This window comes from Pelobates fuscus, chromosome 1 (assembly GCF_036172605.1).
Source record: "Pelobates fuscus isolate aPelFus1 chromosome 1, aPelFus1.pri, whole genome shotgun sequence".
NCBI classification, from domain to species: domain Eukaryota; kingdom Metazoa; phylum Chordata; class Amphibia; order Anura; family Pelobatidae; genus Pelobates; species Pelobates fuscus.
This window is the reverse complement of record NC_086317.1, coordinates 468,866,820-468,889,488: the sequence shown is the minus strand read 5'-3', so window position 1 is coordinate 468,889,488 and position 22,669 is coordinate 468,866,820. Positions and strand designations below refer to the sequence as shown.

Below are 22,669 nucleotides of genomic sequence, written 5' to 3'. Positions count from 1 at the left end.
AAGCAACCTGTTCCATTATCAACAAAGGTCGCTCCAACTCCCTTACTATCATGAGATTTTTGAGGAAACTCACTTGGTTGGCAGCATGTCATAATTTTTTCTTGCACTGTGTTCATATTCCAGGTATTTGTAACGAGGCAGCTGATAATTTGTCTCGTTTTAAATTCCAGGCCTTTCATCAACTTCTCCCATCAGCCGCGCTCACAGCCACGGCCACTCCACTGTTCCATCAGCTAACAATGGACTAGACGTTATCATGCAACATTGCAGAACTTTGTCCCAACTAGCTCTATCTACAAATACCAGGAAAACCTACAACAGAGCTTTCAGTTTATTCAAAAGATTCCTGTTGGAACACAACATATTACAACCATTCATCATGACATCTTTTTTAGGTTTTGCCTCTTTTTGCCACCTCAAACTCAAACTTTCTTACAACACAATCAAACTATATCTTACAGGCATCCAACATCACATGCTGACCTTACAACCCAACAACTCAAGTTTCATGTCATCATACCAAATCAAGAACATCCTTAGGGGTATACAAAGATCCGAACCCCCGCATACAGCACAGAGGCTTCCTATAGATTTTCATATCCTTAAGAAATTATCACAACTACTAGATCTAAAACCCTTCTCCTTCAACACAACACTAGTCATCAAAACAGCTATTTATGTGGCTTTTTATGGGTTTCTGAGACCTAGAGAGTTTACCGCCATCAATACAACACAATCCACTCACCTACTGCTTCATTCGCACTTAACCAAACACATGGACTATTATATCCTGACACTACCTCATTCAAAAAACAGTCAACACGCTCCACCCGTAGAGGTTAAATACTATCCGACTCACAACAGTTGGTGCCCCGTCCAAATACTGGACTCTTATACAGAGAGTCTCAAGGCACCACCATCACAACCACTTTTTGTTCTACGAGGTTCAGTTCTCACTACTACCAACTTCATGACCCACGTTAGGTCATTACTAACACAGCTGGGACTCAAGCCAGCTAACTATTCAGGCCACTCCTTCCGCATAGGAGCGGCCTCCACAGCCTCCAGTGTTAACATACCGGTTCATGTTATCAAGACACTGGGGCGCTGGAAATCATCCGCTTACACACGGTACATTCCTAACCCTGTACAAGAAGTAAGGAATGCTTTTCAGAACATGTCTTGTTAAGTTGTATATTGGTAGTTTGTATTAAAATGTTGAAACTTCTATTTTTGCCCTCTTTATTTTCAGGCCTACCTCATCGTCGGTTTCGGCACACCACAACCGACTTGCTACTTTTATACCATCCTACACTTATTAGGTCTTATTTCTCTTTGCCATCATGAGCCCTTCACACAAGTAGTAAGGCCTTTTGGCCTGTGTTTGTGGGAGGGGCGTATGACACACCCCTTCCCTACTTAAGGGACACCCCTTACCTGGCTCCATACCTTCGAGGTCAGCGTTGCATCACCCTCCCACCCACACCTCTTTATCAACTCCTTTTTCTTACATTTCTTCTTGGTAGGCCCTCTTTATTTTCAGGCCTACCTCATCGTCGGTTTCGGCACACCACAACCGACTTGCTACTTTTATACCATCCTACACTTATTAGGTCTTATTTCTCTTTGCCATCATGAGCCCTTCACACAAATATATATATATATATAAAAGCCCACCTACCCTCCTCACCACACATTTACATACTGCCCCCCTACAGACATTGGACCCCCCCATACATACACTGCCCCCACATACACTGCAAACACACACATACACTGCATCCCCATACACACACTGCCCCCCCACACACCATACACATTCACACACTGCCCCTATACACACATTGCCCCATACACACAGTGCCCCCCATACACACAGTGCCCCCACACACACCATGCACATTCACACACTGCCCCTCATACACACATTGCCCCCCACACACATACACTGCCCCCATACACACACCTCCCCCACACACACTAAGCACAGCCTCCACCTGCTGCTATTACTGCTGCACGGCATTAGAAGGAGAGGCAGGTTGTTTGAGAAGTGTGTGGGGGGGGGGGGGGGTGCAGGAGTTTTATAGAAGGGGTGTACAGGGGTTTGTAGAATAGGAAGATGAATTTTGTATAATGGGGGATTTTTTAAAGGGAGTGCAGGGGATTTGTAGAACAGGGCAGGACAAACGTTTTGTAGAACCACCGTTCTACAAAATGCATTAGAGGGAGAGGGGATTTGAAGAAGGGGGCAGGACAGGTTTTTTTTTTTTCAAAATTTACACATTTGTGCAATTTTTAAAAATCAAAACATTGAAAAAATATTGAGGGTGTTTTTTTTTTTACATTTTAAAGTGTGAGGGTGGGTGCGAAACACAGGATCTGCCCTGGGTGCTCCTGCAGAATCGAGCAAGCTATTAACAGAGCACTAATAATACATTCTAATTGAAACAGAATTTGCAATAAAGGAAGTGTAAACATTACATGACCCTATACAGGAAGTGTACAAGTCACATGCAAGGAGGTGTGACTAGAGCTTCATAAACAAAGTGATTTAACTCCTAAACGGCAGAGAATTGAGCAGTGAGACTGCAGGTGCATGATCCACACACCAAAACTGTTTCATTAAGCCAAAGTTGTTTTGGTGACTATAGAGTCTCTTAAATATGCATTCCTAATGCTACAGTGCCCTAGTTATTAGTTAGTTGGCTGAGCCCCCAATGCAAGGATTTATAATTTACTTATATTTTCTCCCTCTTCACACTGGGCTCCTTGGTGTAGCTCTGCCTCTTTGGCTGAGATTATTGAGATTGATGATACGAAAGCATTGGAAGGCTAGTGTGCATGCACGGCAAAATGCTGAGATGTGCCAATCAGTCTCTATGAGATCATCTGATTGAAATAATATAAATAACAAATGTATAAATGTTGCCAAAACTTTAATAACAAGCTTATAGAAAAAATGTACATATGTCCATCAATAGAGATATGACTAAGCATAGTGAATGAACTTATGGAGGAGCAAACAATGTGAAGCATGGAATATGTGGGATATATTGGTGAAATCCTTCAACAATGTTAACAGAAGAGAGGGATAATTTACTTTAATTTGATCATGTAATTAAATTATTATTTTTTTTATTTTTTTTTTGTGTGTGGAGTTTTGTCTTAGGCGGAGGTCTGAAGGGGTGGTTGGGGAGAAAAGGGAAGAGAGATGGGGATTGGGATGGCAGAATTCCTGACCCCCTTCCCCCTTTTTTTCTACTTTTTTTTCCTTACTGTGTTTGTTAATGTTTACATTTTTTGTGTGTAGCTGTGTGCATTCTGCTGCCATCTGTTGCTCGCGTAAACCAGGCACACACATCCTGCCATCCACCTGATCAAAAAGAAAACGTGATTCATCAGACCAAGCAACCTTCCCTTGCACCATTGTCCAGGTTTGATGCTCATGTCCCCATTGAAGGCACTTTTGGCGGTGGAGAGGGGTCATCATGGGTACTCTTGCAGGTCTGAGGCTACGCAACCCCATGTGCAGCAAACTGCGAGGCCTGTTTGTTCTGACACCTTTCTATCATGGTCAGCATTAAGCTTTTCAGTAATTTGAGCTACAGTAGCTCTTCTGTGTGATCGGACCAGACATTCTAACCTCCGCACCCCACGTGCATCAATCAGCCGTGGGTGCACATGACCCTGTGGCAGGTTCACTGGTTTTCCTTCCTTGCACCACTATTGGTAGGTTTTAACCACTACATACTGGGAACATCCCACAAGACTTGCCATTTTGGAGATGATTTGACCCATTTGACCCTTGTCAAACTCATTCAGATGTTTTCACTTGCCCATTTTTCCTGCTTCCAACTTATGAAATTCAAGAACTAACAGTTCACTTGCTGCCTAATATGTCCCGCCCTATGACGATATAATTAATCTTATTTACTTCACCTGTCAAGGGTTTTAATGCTGTGGCTGATTAGTGTACATAGTCACAAAGACAATGTGTAGCAATCATATTAAATGCTCAATGTATACATGTATATGGAAGCAGTGTGTAATATGCTGATATAGGAATCATATTATGCACAGAGGGTATATCTATGAATTCGCGTCCTTAGCCTGGGTCCATGACATTAGTAGTGCAAATTAGCATATATCACTATAGTTGCCAAGATTTAGAAAATTTGCAAGGGGCACCACAAATTCACAATTGCAAAGATACCGTTGTACAGTGCAAGTCAGCTCATTGGCTAAAAAGCGTCAGCTCAGTGCTCTCAGCCAATAAGCGCAGCCCTGCATGGCCATGTCTAGCTTGCTAGTACGAGATTACAACAGCACGGAGGCAGCAGAGGGTGCCCTCCACGACACAGGTAACTTTTCAAAACTGTTCTTACTACTTACTCTGAGAGGGTGATGGAGTACTCATGCCTGTAGTGGTTAAGGTGTTTGCGAGAGACTGTAAGCTTTGTAGAGTGACTGTAAGTTTTGTTACTGTGGGTGAAATGTGTTTTGGCTGGCTGCATGTGTGTGGGGTGACGACGTGTGTTGTCTGGGGGTGTGACTCTGCTAAGGTGTAGGACTGTAAGTGGTGCAGCTGTGTTGTGCATGGGTACAATGAAGGATGTGTGACTGTTTGTGGGTAGCTGTGATTGATGTATGTTGTTGTGAGAGATGTTTGTGGATAGATGTGAGTGATATTTGTGTGTACATGTGTGTGATGTTTGTGGTTGAGTATGGGTAGATTAGTGTGCTGGGTGTGAAGAGGCAGTGTCCCCACAATTTACAATAAATACAATACAATAAATCTCTAATATCTTAATTTTTGACCCTCTTCTCTTGCTTACCTTCTCTGGCAGGAGGGCAAATTTCCCTTTTCCCTGGTGGCCCAGTGACTCGGTGTCTAGTGCCTGGTGGCCCAGTGGAGCCTATGATGCAGCACCTTGGTAGCCCTTTCTAATCTACCTCTCATTTAGTTTGTGCAGTGTCCTGCCCCTGCCTACTCTGCCAGTACAGCCCAATAAGTGTTATCCTGGCACCGTCTGGCATTCAGCATAATAAACCAGCTGTGTATTAACGAGCCAGGCAAATCAGCATTACCCATCACACATATGCTCGTTAACTAATGCCTAGCCCCCATTTACCTCAGACAGTCACCCTGTTTCCTGCACTACCAGTCCACATTAGCAAGTACTGCACTATCCAATCCCACTGTAATCACTTTCGTCCCGTGCAGGCCACATGGAGGAGGTCTGGGCACTGTGGGCAGACCATTTTTGCCGAGACAGGAGTCCAAAACATGGGACTCTCCCAGCAGAAATGGAACAACTACGTATCACAATCAGGCACTATATCACTGTAGGATATATTACAACAGACATTAACTCTGCAAAATAGTGTCTATTCACATATGCTAGGGCACATCAAATTTAACTCCTCATGATTGTTTTTCTTTATGTCTTAAGTGTTCCTTCTTGTCCAGATGTCTCTAACACATGGTGCAGGGTCTGGCCAGATTAATCCTATAGCTGATTAATACGGAATGAACTTGAAGTGTTATTGGGACATGGTCCTTCAACTGTATACAGAGAAACACGACCAATGATCTTAATAAATCATCACACAGCATGTTCTGAAGGAATCTCCCTCTGAGATATGGGATGGTGGTTAATGCGAATTCAACTTGTTGCCAAGACAACAACATTTAGTAATTTAGACAGCAGTGGGTTGCACAATATTTTTCTTTTTTTTTCCTTAAATTCTTTTTTTTTTAGGTTTTGAAGTTTCTGCAGGACATCGTTCTGTTAGTTAGAGAGAGATATACAATGATCATGGCTGCAGGTTAATATCATGCAAATGTTAAACACCCCTGCCCAATTTTCTCATATTTCAAAAGATATACTGACATTGTATTCAGTGTAGTATTTTAATTAAATAAAATGAGATTCAACATCAACAAACTCAATTGGTTTTGTCATAGGAAAATAATCTTTAGCCATATCCCGGCCAATGTTCGTCTGAACTGCTATGCAATCTGGTCCTGAAAGAGTTAAGTAATATATAAATAACTTAAATACTGTGCTGTAATAAGTCCCGATTGGCACATATGAAAGAAAATGCCAAAATAAGGATGCAATCGTTTATTGCTGTCCTTGATCTGTTAACTGTTAAAGCTGCTGCTATATTTTAGAAATAAAACTCAACTGTTAGACGATCATTACTCTATCTATTGATCTCTTGGCACTATATCCTGTACAATGAGCTATAGTGCTTAAGGTGCACAGAGGACAATTAAAGTCTTCGAGACCCATTAATTTCAATGAAATGGTCTGGGTGCAGTGCTCCTGTCATTTTAACCCTTCCATGTAAAACTTTGCCATTTTGTAGAAACTGCAATGTTTTTATTGCAGGGTTAAAACCAGCTATGACCTGTCATACAAGGTCATCCGTTTAGACTAGAAGAAAGAAGATTTTGTGTAAGGCAAAGGAAAGGTATTTTTACTGTAAGAACAATCAGGATGTGGAATTCTCTGCCTGAAGAAGTGGTTTTATCATATCCTATACAGATGTTTAACCCCTTAAGGACGTAGGACGGTTCAGCACCGTCATCGGCATTTTTTCATTGCCGACCGACGACGGTCCTGAACCGTCCTAAATTTAAGATGTACTTACCCGATCGCCGTCGTTCCCCCGGCGGCGATCGGCGGTGCTCCCGTTGTGGGGAGACTGCCTGCAGCCCAGACAGTCTCCCCATGGCGAATTAGGACCCCTGTGGCCATGTGATCGCCCAACAGGGCGACCACATGGTCACAATAGGTGTCCATGTGTCTGCCTGCAGGGGGACTGTCTGTGCTGACAGGCAGTCTCCCTGCATGTGTAAAATAAAAAAAAAAAAATTAAAGTTATAGTTAATAAAAAAAAATATTATTATATATGTGTATATATATATGATATATATAGACATATATTATACCTATATAATATATGTCTATATATCATATATATAATGTCATGCTAAGTGTATTTTTATATTAATATGTACATATATTAATATAAAATACACTTATAATTAAATTACACACGTATATATATAATATATATAATAACTATATATATTGTATATATATATTTTATTATAAAATACAAATAATAAGTAATTTAAATTAAATTAAACATGTCAAAATAATAATAAAAATGTTAAAAAAAATTATATATCTATACGAAATTTTATTCTAACTGTATTTTGATATTAATATATATATATTTATATCAAAATACACTTAGAATGAAATTGTATATATATCTATGTATATATAAATAAATAAAAAGAATGCGAACTATTCATATGTCCATATACAAAATTACATAAATAATGATATAAAAATACACGTAGACTTCAAATATATAAATATGCATATATATTTAAATTCTACGTGTGTTTTTATGTAATATTTTTACATAATTAAGTTATTTTATTGATTGCAATTTAAGGGACCTGCCTGCCAACCCAGGCCGAAAGTCCAGAGAATTTAATTTGCTATCACTGTATTTTACCCTGGAACGTTCTACGACACCCTAAAACCTGTACATGGGGGGTACTGTTTTACTCGGGAGACTTCGCTGAACACAAATATTAGTGATTCAAAACAGTAAAACATATCACAGCGATGATATTGTCAGTAAAAGTGACTTTTTTGCATTTTTCACACACAAACAGCACTTTTACTGATGATATAATTGTTGTGATACATTTTCCAGTTTTGAAACACTAATATTTGTGTTCAGCAAAGTCTCCTGAGTATAACAGTACCCCCCATGTACAGGTTTTATAGTGTTTTTGAAAGTTACAGGGGCAAATATATGGGTCAAATATTTTTACATTGAAAATGGCCAGGTTGGTTACGTTGCCTTTGAGAGCGTATGGTAGCCCAGGAATGATAATTACCCCCATGATGGCATACCATTTGCAAAAGAAGACAACCCAAGGTATTGCAAATGGGGTATGTCCAGTCTTTTTTAGTAACCACTTAGTCACAAACACTGGCCAAAATTAGCGTTCAATTTAGTTTTTTACTTTTTTCACACACAAACAAATATGAACGCTAACTTTGGCCAGTGTTTGCGACTAACTGGCTACTAAAAAAGTCTGGACATACCCCATATTGAATACCCTGGGTTGTCTACTTTAAAAAAAATATGTACATGTGGGGTGTTATTCAGCGATTTATGACAGATAATAGTGTTACAATGTCACTATTGATACATTTTAAAAATGTATGTTTTGAAACCGCAATATCCTACTTGTACTTATAGCCCTATAACATGCAAAAAAATAGCAAAAAGCGTGTAAACACTGGGTATTTTTAAACTCAGGACAAAATTTTGAATCTATTTAGCAGTTTTTTTCATTCGCTTTTGTAGATGAGTAAAAGATTTTTCACATAAAAGTCAAAAAACAGGTATTTTTTTCAATTTTTCATCATATTTTTTCATTTTTAAAAAATGTAATTACATGAGATTATATAAATAATGGTATGTAAAGAAAGCCCCTTTTGTCCTGAAAAAAACAATATATAATTTGTATGGGAACAGTAAATGAGAGAGCGGAAAATTACAGCTAAACACCACAAAAGTGTAAAAAGATGCCTGGTCGCAAATGTACAACATCGCAAAAACAGTCCGGTCCTTAAGGGGTTAAACAGCAACTAGATGCATACTTGCAAAAACATAATATTTGATGATATAATTTTTCAACTGTAAAGTAATAGCTTCTTGATCCAAGGATAAATCTGACTGATGTTCTGGGATCTGTTGCAAAATCAGAAGTGCTTCAAACTGTTTTTTTTTTGCCTTCTTTTGGATCAACAGCAAAAAAACAAATGTGAGGAAGGCTGAACTTGATGGACACATGACGCTTTTCAGTCTATGTAACTAGTTAACTATGTAACTATGGTGGCTATCTTCCTGAGAGCCACTAGAGGCACTTCCCACTCCTGAACTGAGTCAAACATAGTATTGCAATTAAATGCTGCTCATATCAGTATTTGATTAGTGGAGCGCAGATTTTGGCTGCACATGCGTACCTCCAGTCTAATGCTTTAGAATTGGACGAGGTCACGGAAGACATCAGCAGGCATTCTCACGTATTTGAAGGTGGCTGCAGCAGAGATGACTCTGCTGGAAATGAGATAAGTAATCTTTATCAAACTTAAATTATGTTACTCGCAAAGTTGGGTAGATAAAATGGGGTTGATAAAAGGGAACTTATAGTCCCCCAATAATTTTCTATTTTTGGGGCTATGGGTTTCCTTTAACCCCTTAAGGACCGCTGACGGTTCAGGACCGTCAGCGGTAAAATGTGCGTTTGGACCGCTGACGGTCCTGAACCGTCATAACGGTCAGGGGCTACTTACCTGATCGCCGTCGGTCCCACGGCGGCGATAAGTGCTCCTCCCGGTCCAGGGGGACTGCCTGTCTGCCCGGGCAGTCCCCCCTCGGCAGATCAGGACCCCACGGCCATGTGATCACTCGATCACATGACCGCAATAGGGGTCCATGTGTCTGCCTGCAGGGGGACTGTCTGTGCTGACAGGCAGTCTCCCTGCAAGTGTAAAATCCAAAATAAAGTGTAAAAAAAAAACAATCAGTGTAAAAAAAAAAATAATATGTGTATATATATATGATATATATACATGTATTATATCTATATATACCTATATATAATATATGTATATATATCATATATATAATGTCACACTAAGTGTATTTTTATATTTATATATACGTATATTAATATAAAAATACACTTATAGTTATATTACACACGAATATATACAATATATATAATAACTATATATATGGTATATATATTATTATAAAATACAAATAATATGTTAATAAAAATAAATAACAAAAAATAAAAATAATTTTTAATAATTAAAAAAAAATATATATATATATATGCAATTTTATTCTAACAGTATTTTGATATTGATATATATATATTTATATCAAAATACACTTAGAATGTAATGATATATATATATCTATGTATAAATAAATAAATAAAAATAATACGAAATATACATATGTCCACATACATAATTACATAAATAATTTCATAAATATACACGTAGACGTCAAATATATAAATATGTATATATATTAAAATTCTACGTGCATATTTATGTAATATTTTTACCTAATTAAGTAATTTTAATGATTGCAATTTGAGGGACCTGCCTGCCAACCCAGGCCAAAAGTCCAGATAATTTAATTTGCTAGCACTGTGTTTAACCCTGTAACTTTCTATGACACCCTAAATCCTGTACATTGGGGTACTGTTTTACTCGGGAGACTTCGCTGAACACAAATATTAGTGTTTCAAAACAGTAAAACATATCACAGCGATGATATTGTCAGTGAAAGTGAAGTTTTTTGCATTTTTCACACACAAACAGCTCTTTCACTGAGGATATTATTGCTGTGATATATTTTACTGTTCTGATACACTAATATTTGTGTTCAGCGAAGTTTACTGAGTATAACAGTACCCCACATGTAGAGGTTTTATAGTGTTTGTGAAAGTTACAGGGTCAAATATAAGGCTTGATTTTACTTTTTTTTTTTTATTGAAATTTATCAGATTGGTTAGGTTGCCTTTGAGAGCGTATGGTAGCTATGGAATGAGAATTAGCCCCATGATGGCATACCATTTGCAAAAGAAGACAACCCAAGGTATTGCAAATGAGGTATGTTCAGCCTTTTTTAGTAGCCACTTAGTCACAAACACCGGCCAAAGTTAGCGTTTTTTGCATTTTTAACACACAAACAAATATAAATGCTAACTTTGGCCAGTGTTTGTGACTAGGTGGCTACTAAAAAAGACTGGACATACCCCATTTTGAATACACTGGGTTGTCTACTTTAAAAAATATGTACATGTTAGGTGTGTTTCGGGCATTTATGACAGATAACGGTGTTACAATGTCACTATTGATACATTTAATATAAATATATATTGAAACCACAATTTCCTACTTGTATTTATAGGCCTATAACTTGCAAAAAAAAGCAATAAAGCATGTAAACACTGGGTGTTTTTAAACTCGGGACAACATTTTTAATCTATTTAGCAGTTTTTTTCATTGGCTTTTGTAGATAAGTAAAAGATTTTTCAAGTAAAAGTCCAAAAACATGTTTTTTTTTTATTTTTCACCATATTTTATTATTTTTTTTAAATACAATATATGACATAATATAAATACTGGTATGTAAAGAAAGCCCTTCTTGTCGTGAAAAAACAATATATAACTTGTATGGGAACCGTAAATGAGAGAGCGGAAAATTACAACTAAACACAAACACCACAAAAGTGTTAAAACTGCTCTGGTCCTTAACGTACAAACATCGCAAAAACAGGCCGGTCCTTAAGGGGTTAAAGTACTCCTTTTTTGTTGTTGTTGTCATTGTTATTCCAAATGTTATTACTTTCGCAAGGTACATTGTAGAAGTAATATAGGCTACAAATATGCAAAACTATATTTATTGCATTTTTTTTTAAATTCTCTTCAGTTCTTGGCCAGCAATAAAAAAGTAAATTAAAATATGACTAGAAACATTTACAATGTGGTGAATGTAACTGTCTTCGTTAGAACAAGCAACAGAGAAATGGAAGAAATAAATTAAATGCACATTGGAATTGCTGAAAATTTAAATAAATGTATTTTATTGTATTTAGAATTTATTTCTCATAATAAAACAATTCCAGCTGTGTTCTAAAAAATATGCACAACTATAAAAATAATGCAATCATTTATCTACACCATTTATTTACTGCTGTATTACACCAATAACCATAGCACACACCATGTTTTACATTTGTTTGTTTTTTTGCTGTTGTCGAGCAAGCCTGAGCAGCCGTGTGTAAGACGCTGTAGATGTTATGGTCACTAGTACAGGTTTATAAACAATAAAATATTCGTGACTTCATTTCACAAGTTAGTAACGTGATTCAGTCCAGGACACAAGCACCTAGGCACATAAGCATGCTGACAGTGTAACCCTATAGCAGTATACTGTCCCAGTTAGCAGATAACTATGAAAAGAAACAAGTCTGACTCATATGTTCATGTATGAGCTTCAGAAGATGGAACAACTAATAATTAGCCAAGGGGTCGGTGTGGGCAACAAGCATAGGACAACAAAAGTGACAACCACCAGCGATCTCAACATTTAATTGCCAACCAAAGTTGGACTGGTTAATGCAGATGATCCAAGCTGTAGGTTCCATAAGTGTGAGACTCATTTCACTCCAACCTATTCTAGCAAACTGGTGTAATAGTGCCTAGAGATTAAACTATTACAATGAACATCTTTTAACCCATACAATACCTTAAATCCCTAAATGGACTATTTTTATTTTTTAACTTGTATTTTATTGCTTTTTCAATATACCAAGTACAGCACTAAGCTTAAGCATGGAACCTCAAAACAAATAATTATAGAGCAGTCATGGGCATTAAGGACCACAATTTAGTACAATTTAGTAAAATTATTAATGAAAAGGTTGCAAGCATTTAACAGAGTAAAATAAAGTAACTGTATTCTCTGGTGTAGTTTGCTAGTCTGCTCTCCAAGACTTCATTGAAGATGAGGTTGATCTGCACATGTGCGTCCATGCACCCATAAAGCTTGCAGTGCTCAGAGGTATTGTACTGAAAAGTAAACTCAAACTTGAAAATAACTAACCAGGGGTTCGTCCTGGCCCCCCATCCCATACCATCCCCCTCCTGGTGGAGTCACAGTCGAGCCCCCTTCCAAATAAAGGAATATCCCTGAATAACCTTATACCGGGCTATCACCTTATGTGGAGACATATTTTTGCCAAGGCTCCTGAGGCTCCCTACTGGAAGCAGAGAGGAGGGGACAAAGGAAGTAGCCAGTGAGTTCCATGGTCGGCTAGAATTTACCTTATCTATCACCGACATCAAAGTTCTTGAAGTCAAGGACTATCAAGCCGTCACAATACATAATTGTGCGTCAGTTAAGATATAACAGGTTAATATTCTCCCTTGGCATAAGTGGTGGTTTGTTAAGTATTAAGAAATATACTGGTGACTTCTGTATTCTAAGGTTCTGGCATTTTAGGACAAGTCCACCAGATATGGTAGAGTGTGCCTTGGGCATTCTTGCATCTTCAGCACTCTGGGGAAACCAGTGGATTAGCAATTTGTAAAGCATTTCCAAATAGTTGGTGCACCTAGTAACTTGGCGTAAGGCTGACGTCGCCCTCCACCACTCTGACTCTGAAAAACTTCATTATATGTCTGTCTTCCATATTTGGGCATAAAGGGGTTTGGGAATAGTCAGGTGCTGTTGCAAAATTGTGATATAACACAGAGAAAGTGGAAATGGTTTTTGGTTCAGATGATTTATTTTAAAGTTGAGATCCAGAAATATCAAACAGGCACTCTTAGTGGTGCATATAATGTATAAATCATGACGGAGAGGTGGATTGACTGATCGGAACAGGTTCTTATTCTATTAACTTACACAACTTGCTCAGATTCTACAATGGTGATCCATGCCATTAAGGCCGAAGCATAAACGACTAGGAGAACGTTTCCAGGTTGGCTATATTGGTCTTAAATTTGAAATTAATTTTGAATTCCTTACAATTCTCACTTTAGTGCATTGCCGTGTTGGAGGGCTTGGGATGGTCTTTTTTCACACAAATCCAGCATTTCATAGATATTGTGGCCAAGGCATTGCCAAATTTGGGGATTGATGGTCATGGTGTAATCTTACATCTGCTAGTGGCGTCATCAATAGAAGTGGGATCCTATGCTTGCATAGCATCAGTGAACATCACACCATGCCTCAGTTAGAAACTCTGAGCTTCAAGATGATATGACTTTGTGAGAGAGCACCTTGTGAGACGTCCAAACGCCTAAATGAAAGTGTTTGAGCTCTTGTATAAACTGTGTTATCAGGCCAAGGGTGCCATATTGATGATCCAACTGATGATGCTGGACTGGCATCTTTGAGCAAAAGCACAAAATAAAATGTGGTGGGAAAAATATTGGGGGCGAAAAATGGCAGATGAATATTGAGGTGAAATCCTTGAAAACATTAGAAAATGAAGGCATGTATGACAATAAAAGGAAAATAATCTTAAGTGTGTTTTGTTCTGGTACGTATACCTGGTCAGATTATGGCACATTTTTCTGACTCCATCTGCAATGTGTAATAGGGGTTGAGACTAACTGGGATCCTCTTATCATGTTTGGTGGTTTTGCAGCATGATCACTGCATTGCGGGTTTAGGTGTACATATTGTTATGAAATATCTCGGAGATAAAGTTTCACCCTAGCTCCATTATTGCCCTGTTGAATGAGACATCTTGCCAGATGAACCTTAGGAGACACACCTTTTGACTCACACATTGAACATGCACTGCCGCATGGATCTCGTTGAATTCTCATTTTTATCTTTATCATTTTTTTCATTATCATATTTGTAGATTCCATTCTTTCTATAGAAAGGCTTCTGTTCCACTGATGATAAAGGTGCACTTCATGGACTAAAAGTGATCTGTGAAAAGTTAGTGTGATTTATACGTGGTCTTAGAAACACAGAAACATAGACATAGAAACATAGAAACATAGACATAGAAACATAGAAACATAGACATAGAAACATAGACATCGAAATATAGACATAGAAACATAGACATAGAAACATAGAAACATAGACATAGAAACATAGACATAGAAATATAGACATAGAAACATAGACATAGAAACATAGACATAGAAACATATACATAGAACCATAGACATCGAAATATAGACATAGAAACATAGAAACATGTGTCTTGCTCTGCAGTTTTAGTTAGTGCTTAGAGCTCCTCCTTACACCTCGTTCCCTACCTGAAAGAATACTTCCATGAAATCCCAGTTACAAGGCTGCTTGATATACATAGCCAGGACTCCTTTTCCGCTTAGCTTTAACTTTAATACCTGTATTGTGTATGTTCACATTTCTATAAGCAAGTTACGAAATAGCTCAGGATATGATTTACCAAACAATTATATGGCCAGCAAAAATTGCTGATTAAAAAAACAAAAAACTACAAAATCATGTACATTTTGTATATTTTTCACGGGTGGTCCAGATGAAGGGGAAGTACCAATTGTGCAGCAAGCTTGCTTATAATTTATTTATGTATATTTGTGTGTGTGTGTGTGCGTATTTATGTGTGTGCACACACGTTCTGTATCTTTGAAAATATAGTGTGTAAGCATGTATTGTTGAATTTTGATTTGAGCAAGTCAAACTATGCCCCAGATGCCCCTTTACTTGTGTTGTGTTAATAACTTTTTAAAACATCGCACGGTTTTGGTATGTCAAACATTACCCCACATTTAATGATAAAGTGTACGCCCTGACACTGTGCACTGTACACTACATAACACCTTCAAATTTCACACTTCAGCGGTTTCAATACGACTGTCTAATATCATCTTCAAACCGAATAAATGAAATTTAGATTTCCCAGGCGTGTAACAGGAAGATTCCTGAAAGAATTACTTTCCAGGAGAAAAATCAGATCATGTTTTTAAAATGTTACAAAATAATAAAAATGTTTATACACAAAAAGCTAAATAAAATATTAAACAATCATTTATCTATGACAAATGGTGCTTCAATACTATATGACCGATATGTAGCCAGAACTCTATAGAGATACATTTCACATGAATGGATTTAAAGGAATCCTTCTGGTACCATAACAACTTCATCACCATTAAGTTGTTATGGTGCCCAGAGTATCCAGGCGCTTTCTTATCTGAAGGAATTAAAGAATAGTTCAACCCCAATGGTTGCTTTCCTACGCCAGAGCTTCGTTTCCCCAGTGACATCCAACTTTTTCAGTTGAGTTTGAGAAAGCGCACAGATAGGCAGCTGATTGGCTACAGCTGTAAGCTGACGCTCTAAGCCAAATTAATAGGTCCATATTCATAAAAAAGTATGCATATATTTTATGAATGGCGCTTACCTTCAGGTGTTAATACGCCAGGAACCTGTGGACACCATAACAACTTAATTGAAATGACAACTTAATTTCAAAGAAGTTGTTATGGTGGCCATACAGTACCTTTAATTTTAAAAAAAGTAATGTTACATTATGAACCCCTTTCCCACCCTAAACTTTTTCTAAATCTGGTCTATAAAGGCACACTCACCTTGCCTTCTGCTGCAGAACCTTTTTCTACCAGAGAGACTGTATGTAATAGCCACCTACCTGCTCCCACATTTTACAGCAACTTTTCAGGATTCAGTTCCACCATATGGACATATTGTGTTAAGCCCACCACTACTTCACAGAACCCCAATGTCGATGGGTCCTACACTAATTCAAAATGTGGGAGACAGGTCAATTAGTGCTTGTGCTAAATAAGCAAAAGTGTATTTAAGTAATATTTTATAAGAGCATTGTTAATATATATATAATGCTAAATTAATGTGATTAACCCAATTTAAAAAAAAATGCAGTGTCAAAACTAAATAATTCAAGTGATAGTGCTTTAAAGGTATATGCTCACAATGCATGCCATATATCTGCTCTATGAAAATTATAATTAAAGTGACAATACTATCCATAAACCTGTTAAAATGTATACCTTTGTGGGGGGGGGGGGGGGCTGGGGCAGGGTGTATTTATAACACATTCTAAATACGCTGCAATAGCAGACTGCAACGACTCGTATAGTGCCGATGCTTGGTGTATCTTTACTTGCCCTATATATTCATTTTATCATACTTGTATACATTTTTTGTACATTCTGATGGCATTGTGTTCCCAAAACATAACATCAGGCTCTTTACAAATAAACAAACTCTCTGATAAATTTAGTAATATTTTTTGTTACGTATACGTATGACAAAATTGGCATTTCTGCTGCTTTGCCAGAATTCCTGAATCTTTCTTAAATACTGCAGGATAATTGGTGCAGTATAATCTATAATATTTTCACCCTCAAATATTTAGGTAAATCATAAACAAATGTAAACATAATAAAAATAATAAACGTGTAAATTTACATAATTTTAAACATAAGATGTCTCTGAATAGAAATTAGAATAAAAAAAATGCTGTTTGCGCTAATCATCTCATGTTTCAAATTAACGAAATGGTGGGTGATAAACTTCAGCATTTGGCCCTTGAGCCTGAGGCTTAACTGCATATATAAAAAGAGCAAAAGCTTTGGGACTATAGGACCCCTCGCTTTCCCATAGCAACACCCCTGCTGAGTGGTAGAGGATTCCTTTAAGTTGCGTAAAAAAATGCAAGAAATCAACGTAACTCTCACTGTAGATATAAGAGTAATAGATTTAAATTTTTCATCCATCTGTTCAATCTCCTCATGTAACCAGAATCTAGTACTTCTCGTTAGCTTCTTATTTAGATAATGCTTTTCAATAATAGGCAAGTTAGATAGCAAGATAAGCTAGAAACAGTAAAACACAGGAGATATTTTGTGTGAGCGTGGATTGTGCATTTCCTGGACACTCTCCTATGTTTCCATGGAAGGCTCTCTGGCACTTAGATGGAAACCACCATGTTTGTAACAAGGGTAGATCAATAAAATATGAGCCAAAGTCATCCAATCAATATGTGCACATGGAAAATGTTATGATAAACTGCTAGATCATTTTTTTACGCAGCCATGAATGTGAAATGGGTAACACGTGGAAATGAGAACAAGACTTATTACGTTGACCAGTTTGTTTTATAAAATGTCAGTGTCCTTAAGGCAAAAAAAATTCATTTTGCAATGTGATTCTGTATAATTTATTTTGTTTGCAAAATAGCTTTAATGCTTGTACTAAATCAATATTGATGATGAACAGCTGCCATTCCTATCCAATATTCTATAGGGATGCTCAGATTATCACATATATTGCACATATTTATCATTCAGTGCTCAAACTTCCAAACAGATTGCATGCATTTCTCAGTGAGCAAATTTTACTATACATTCAACATATATTTTCTTGAGTTGTGTGGCCATTACTAAAGCTCACAAATAAAATAATTTGTGCTCCGTCCATTCTACATTGTTCATTTGCAGTCAACTTGGTCCCGTCGGAGTCAGAACACTCAGTAGACTAATCATCAAGCAGTGCCCACCTTCCATTAGAAATGACTCTCATTGACTTTAATGGTCCTTTATGCACAGTCCAAAACCTGGTCCTCCCATGCACAGTCCAAAACTCCATGCACCATCCAAATCACAAAACAACTATTATACATTCTATGGGTCTCTCCTCTCTGCCAGAGACCTTATCCTGTCCGCTGCTCGCACCCTTACTGCTAACACGCGATTGTAGGACTTCTTTTGGAACAGCCAGCCTGCCCGTTAGACTCCCCCTAGTCTTCAATTGTTTAAGAAGTCCCTCAAAACACATCTATGAAGAAATGCTTATGGACTCCCAGAGTAACTTATCTATACCTATCCATATCTGTCTCTTGCCCTCCTAAAGAGCCACACTCCACTCTTACCTTCAGTTCTGCTACTTTTCCACCTTGTTTTGTGGCTGTCACTCTTGCTGCCCGGTTGTGAATTTGTACCCCACCTTCTCTAGACTGTAAGCTCGTTTGAGCAGGGTCCTTATACACCTATTAAAAAACAAAAACGTGCCTTAAAAGGTTTGGAGTAACACCTTAACTATTTTGTTTGTGCCGGAATGCTATTATATGAATGATGTCATAGAAGAGGGTTTCATATTATTTCTCTCAGAAAAAAAAACCAGAAAAACATAAATCCAGATTGTATATATGTTAATAATATAAGTATTAAATCAAACTGTTAATATTCCTTTAAATTTACTTTGTAAACGTAATCAAACTTATTTATCTAAAACTTTTTGATTTATGACTTTTAAATCTCTGTGCAAGAATCTAAAAAACTTGGAGAACCAAATATTTTTTTTATTTCTTTAATCCAGTCAGCCGTTATTAATTAAATGTAATTATCAGTATTGTTGTTTAAAAAAAAAATGAAAACATTGCCAAAATTGAAATAAACTACTTTTCACCGCGTGAAAATGCATAAATGATTAATTAGGGAAAGAAAAGCTCAGCAGGTCACATGAGACAAACAGTAGAGACCGTAAGCATGCAATATTTAACGCAACGAGAATCGATGATCTGTGCAGAATAACATCAAGGGAAACTAAACTTATATATGAATATTCAACTGGGACAGAAAAATACAGGAAATTAATAGCATTTATCAGAGACAGTATGCCAGCCTTTGAAAAGAACTCTCAGTGCATGATGTAATATTGGCGGGTTTTGAAGATCCAAAAATATAATTCAAATGAACAATCCTACTTTGTTTTGTCATTTGCTTATGATATTCGGAATCATTCACTAAAAATGGAGTTTGCTGGGTAACAGGGCGTGAGAATTTTCACATTGTGATATTCCAAAAATTAGATTCCACAATGTGTAACTAGAGTTATAAACTAAATTGTAAACTGTCGAGAACTCAAAGAAAGTTCAAAGTTAAAAAAAGCAGTTCAGAACTTCTATCTCAAATCAACACTAGTGAGAATATTGGGGGAAAATTATTTTTTTGCCCTTCCTTTAAAATGTAAGATACAGATTTTAAGGAAAGAGCAAAAAAATAAATAAAAAAATCCCCTATTAATGGACACCCTGAAGATCTGTTTTATTCTCATACCCTTCGTATGGAATGCATTTCTTGAAATGGAATTATAAGACCTCTCGATTTTAAACCCAAGGAATCTTCATGCAAGGTAGCTGTCAGGATCCCATCCTGACAACCAAGATATTGTTTTATTTTATTAATGCAATACCTGTTTTTCACCACGAGTGGCCTCCCTAACAACGGGGTAGGCAACCTATAGCGCGTGTGCCATGCACGGCACTCAAAGTGTATTTGCACGGCACTCAAGCCTGCTAGAGCCAAACAGGCTCTGGCCTATCAGAAGTGAAACTTCAGATATCTGCTAATATGAAAAGGTGGTGAAGAACAATTCTCAATTTATGCATTGCAGCACATAGAGGAAGTGATCCTCCCAGCATTTGTGAATGGGAAATCCACACTGGAGAAGAGCAGCCCAACTGCTGTTGCAGCTCCTGTCCTTGACCTGTACCTGGCCAGCCTGGTCCCCACTGGAATCCAGGGAAGCCACCCACACTGCAAGATATATACAGAAATGCAGAATAACCCTCCCCTCATACAAATAATACGTACAGCCCCCACACAAACACAACACACAATCCGCACAAACTCAACACCACTGCCAAACCACATACACGCACATAACCCCATTTGCAGCCTCTCACATGTAATACCCCAAACAGCCCCACACATACACACTACCAAACACACAATGTGACATATCCATTCCCACACACAATACCCCAAACAGCCCCACACATACACACACCTCCCAACACACCATGTGACATTTCCATCCACACACAATTCCACAAGCAGCCCCACACACAGCCCACATTCATATGTATTATACACAGTACCACAAACTACTAATGAACATATACAATGTAACAGCTCATATACGCACAACTGCAACGATACAAAGCAACTGCAGTATAAATAACACAAGAAGAATACGGCAACATACACACCTCAATTTTAAAAAATAGGACCGGCACGCTACGGGACATCACGATCCTATTTCGACACAGTGCTGCTAAAAAGTTGCCTACCCATGCATTAGTCCATCCTCAGTCACTCTCACCTGCCTCATATGATCTTCCAGGCCTTCATCAAAACATCCTGCTTTAATTCAAACTGGACTTTCTTTTCTATAATTCCTTATTTGCTTTGGCTCTAACCTGCCTGGACTTCACTAATTATCCTATTAATTGCAACTCACCTGGAAAATCCTGATCCACATATCTGGTAACTTCTGTACAACTCCTCCAAACTAAAGAGACTGTTCACCTTAAGTCTCTCTCACCAATTCCATTATCCTTTATTATGCTGTTTATTATTGTCTGATAATATTATGTTTACGTGTTACCCGTTATTTCACTGATAGGTTTCCCTTTCTCCTTAAACCTGCTTTGGGGCATATTGCATGAACTTCCATTTCTTCTACCACTCGTTCATGCTTCCCTGTAATTCTGTTTTTAGGTTCTGCTTTCTCCCTTTGTCTTTATTATTCCTTTTCTCTTTTTACCCTGTTATTCTTTTTGTTACCTTTGTCTAAACCATGTCTACTAACTCCAATAAACTACCCGAAGTCCCCTCCGCCATAAGTCTCCTCTCTGACTTGCTCAGAAACATGACACTAGTTCGAAAATATGCAGCAAGATCTATCAAATGTTGAGTTCATCAAAAATTCAATATCCTGCCCAAAACATGAAATTTTTAGTAATTTTTGTTTGTGGTAATATTACATTAATCATCTGTCTAAACTACTCATGAACGTTAGGATACAGTTATTAATGATGAATAAACAAATTAATAAAAATGTATTTTCTAAATCTACCTGATTTTACTTTTTTTTCCCATCTACAGCAAATCATATCTAGAAATAATGTAGTCCTTAATTGATATGTTACAAAGCATTCTGTGTTTTAAAAAATATATTTGCATTACTGTCCATGACAAAATATCCATGCCGTAATGTATTAACTTTTTAACTCTTATTAACTCTGAACTTTTAACTATTAACTTATTAACTCTTAACTTTTATTTTTTGTTTTAATTTTTTAAATAAATGTATTTATAAGTTTGTAACCATACAGTGTAAATGCAACATACATAAATTGTGGTATATGTGCACGTGACATAAAACATATTATATTTGTCAGAGAGCCATACTTTTGTGTTGTTGTCACATTTGATGTACAATGTCTCATGACATACAGAAACAGAACTCCAGATAACTGTTTTTTGAAAAAATGAAACATTCTCCCATACGTCGGACTTCTAATATTTATATTCCCGCAGCGGTTCGTGAATGTCGAACTGTGTATCGGTACTGGGAAGCTACAGACTATACTGTTAGTATCTTCGCTCAAAAAGACAACAGTAATTAGAGGTGACCCGTGTAGGTCAAGCAGATTGGTGTCCCGTTAAGGGTTCCTGCCTGCCAAGGGCTCAGTCTCACCATTGAGTAGACTGAGACCAGGACCGCTCAGAGGTATACCTGGGAGAAGTCACCCGCAACCTCCGTATTCTGTCAGTTGGGTACACATACTGGGATGGAGTCATCTGGGTATCCGTAGTGTTGTGGTAAAGAACGGAGCATGTAGTCTTTGTGTGTATGAAGCGGGAGATGATACGTTATGAATAGGGGCATAGAGAACGTGTTATGGAACGTCTCTAATGAAGGTTCTAGGTTTATATATCTATTATGTTTATATCTATTATGTTTTTTTCCATACTTGTGCAAAATCCATGGTGATCCCCTTAATGAGTGTGTCAGGCTTACTGACCTGTGTGGTTAAGCCCCAAACAACAGTACCTTGCAGGGAGTGCTGCTGAAGTGTTGTCTGCATGTTCCTAGTGACCGCTCGATGTGGGACACCACAGAACTAAAGCTGGATGGTGGGAGAGGACCTCATAATCGAGACTGGAACTGTTGGGAGGTCTGCATATATGCA

General features: G+C 37.6%; 1 protein-coding gene across 3 annotated transcripts in view; it reads left to right on the top strand.

The window, feature by feature from the left end:
* The window catches only part of DLG2 (discs large MAGUK scaffold protein 2), a 1,308,393-nt gene that overhangs the window by 304,992 nt on the left and 980,732 nt on the right, over nt 1–22,669 (top strand). The gene's annotated exons all lie outside the window — the stretch shown is intronic.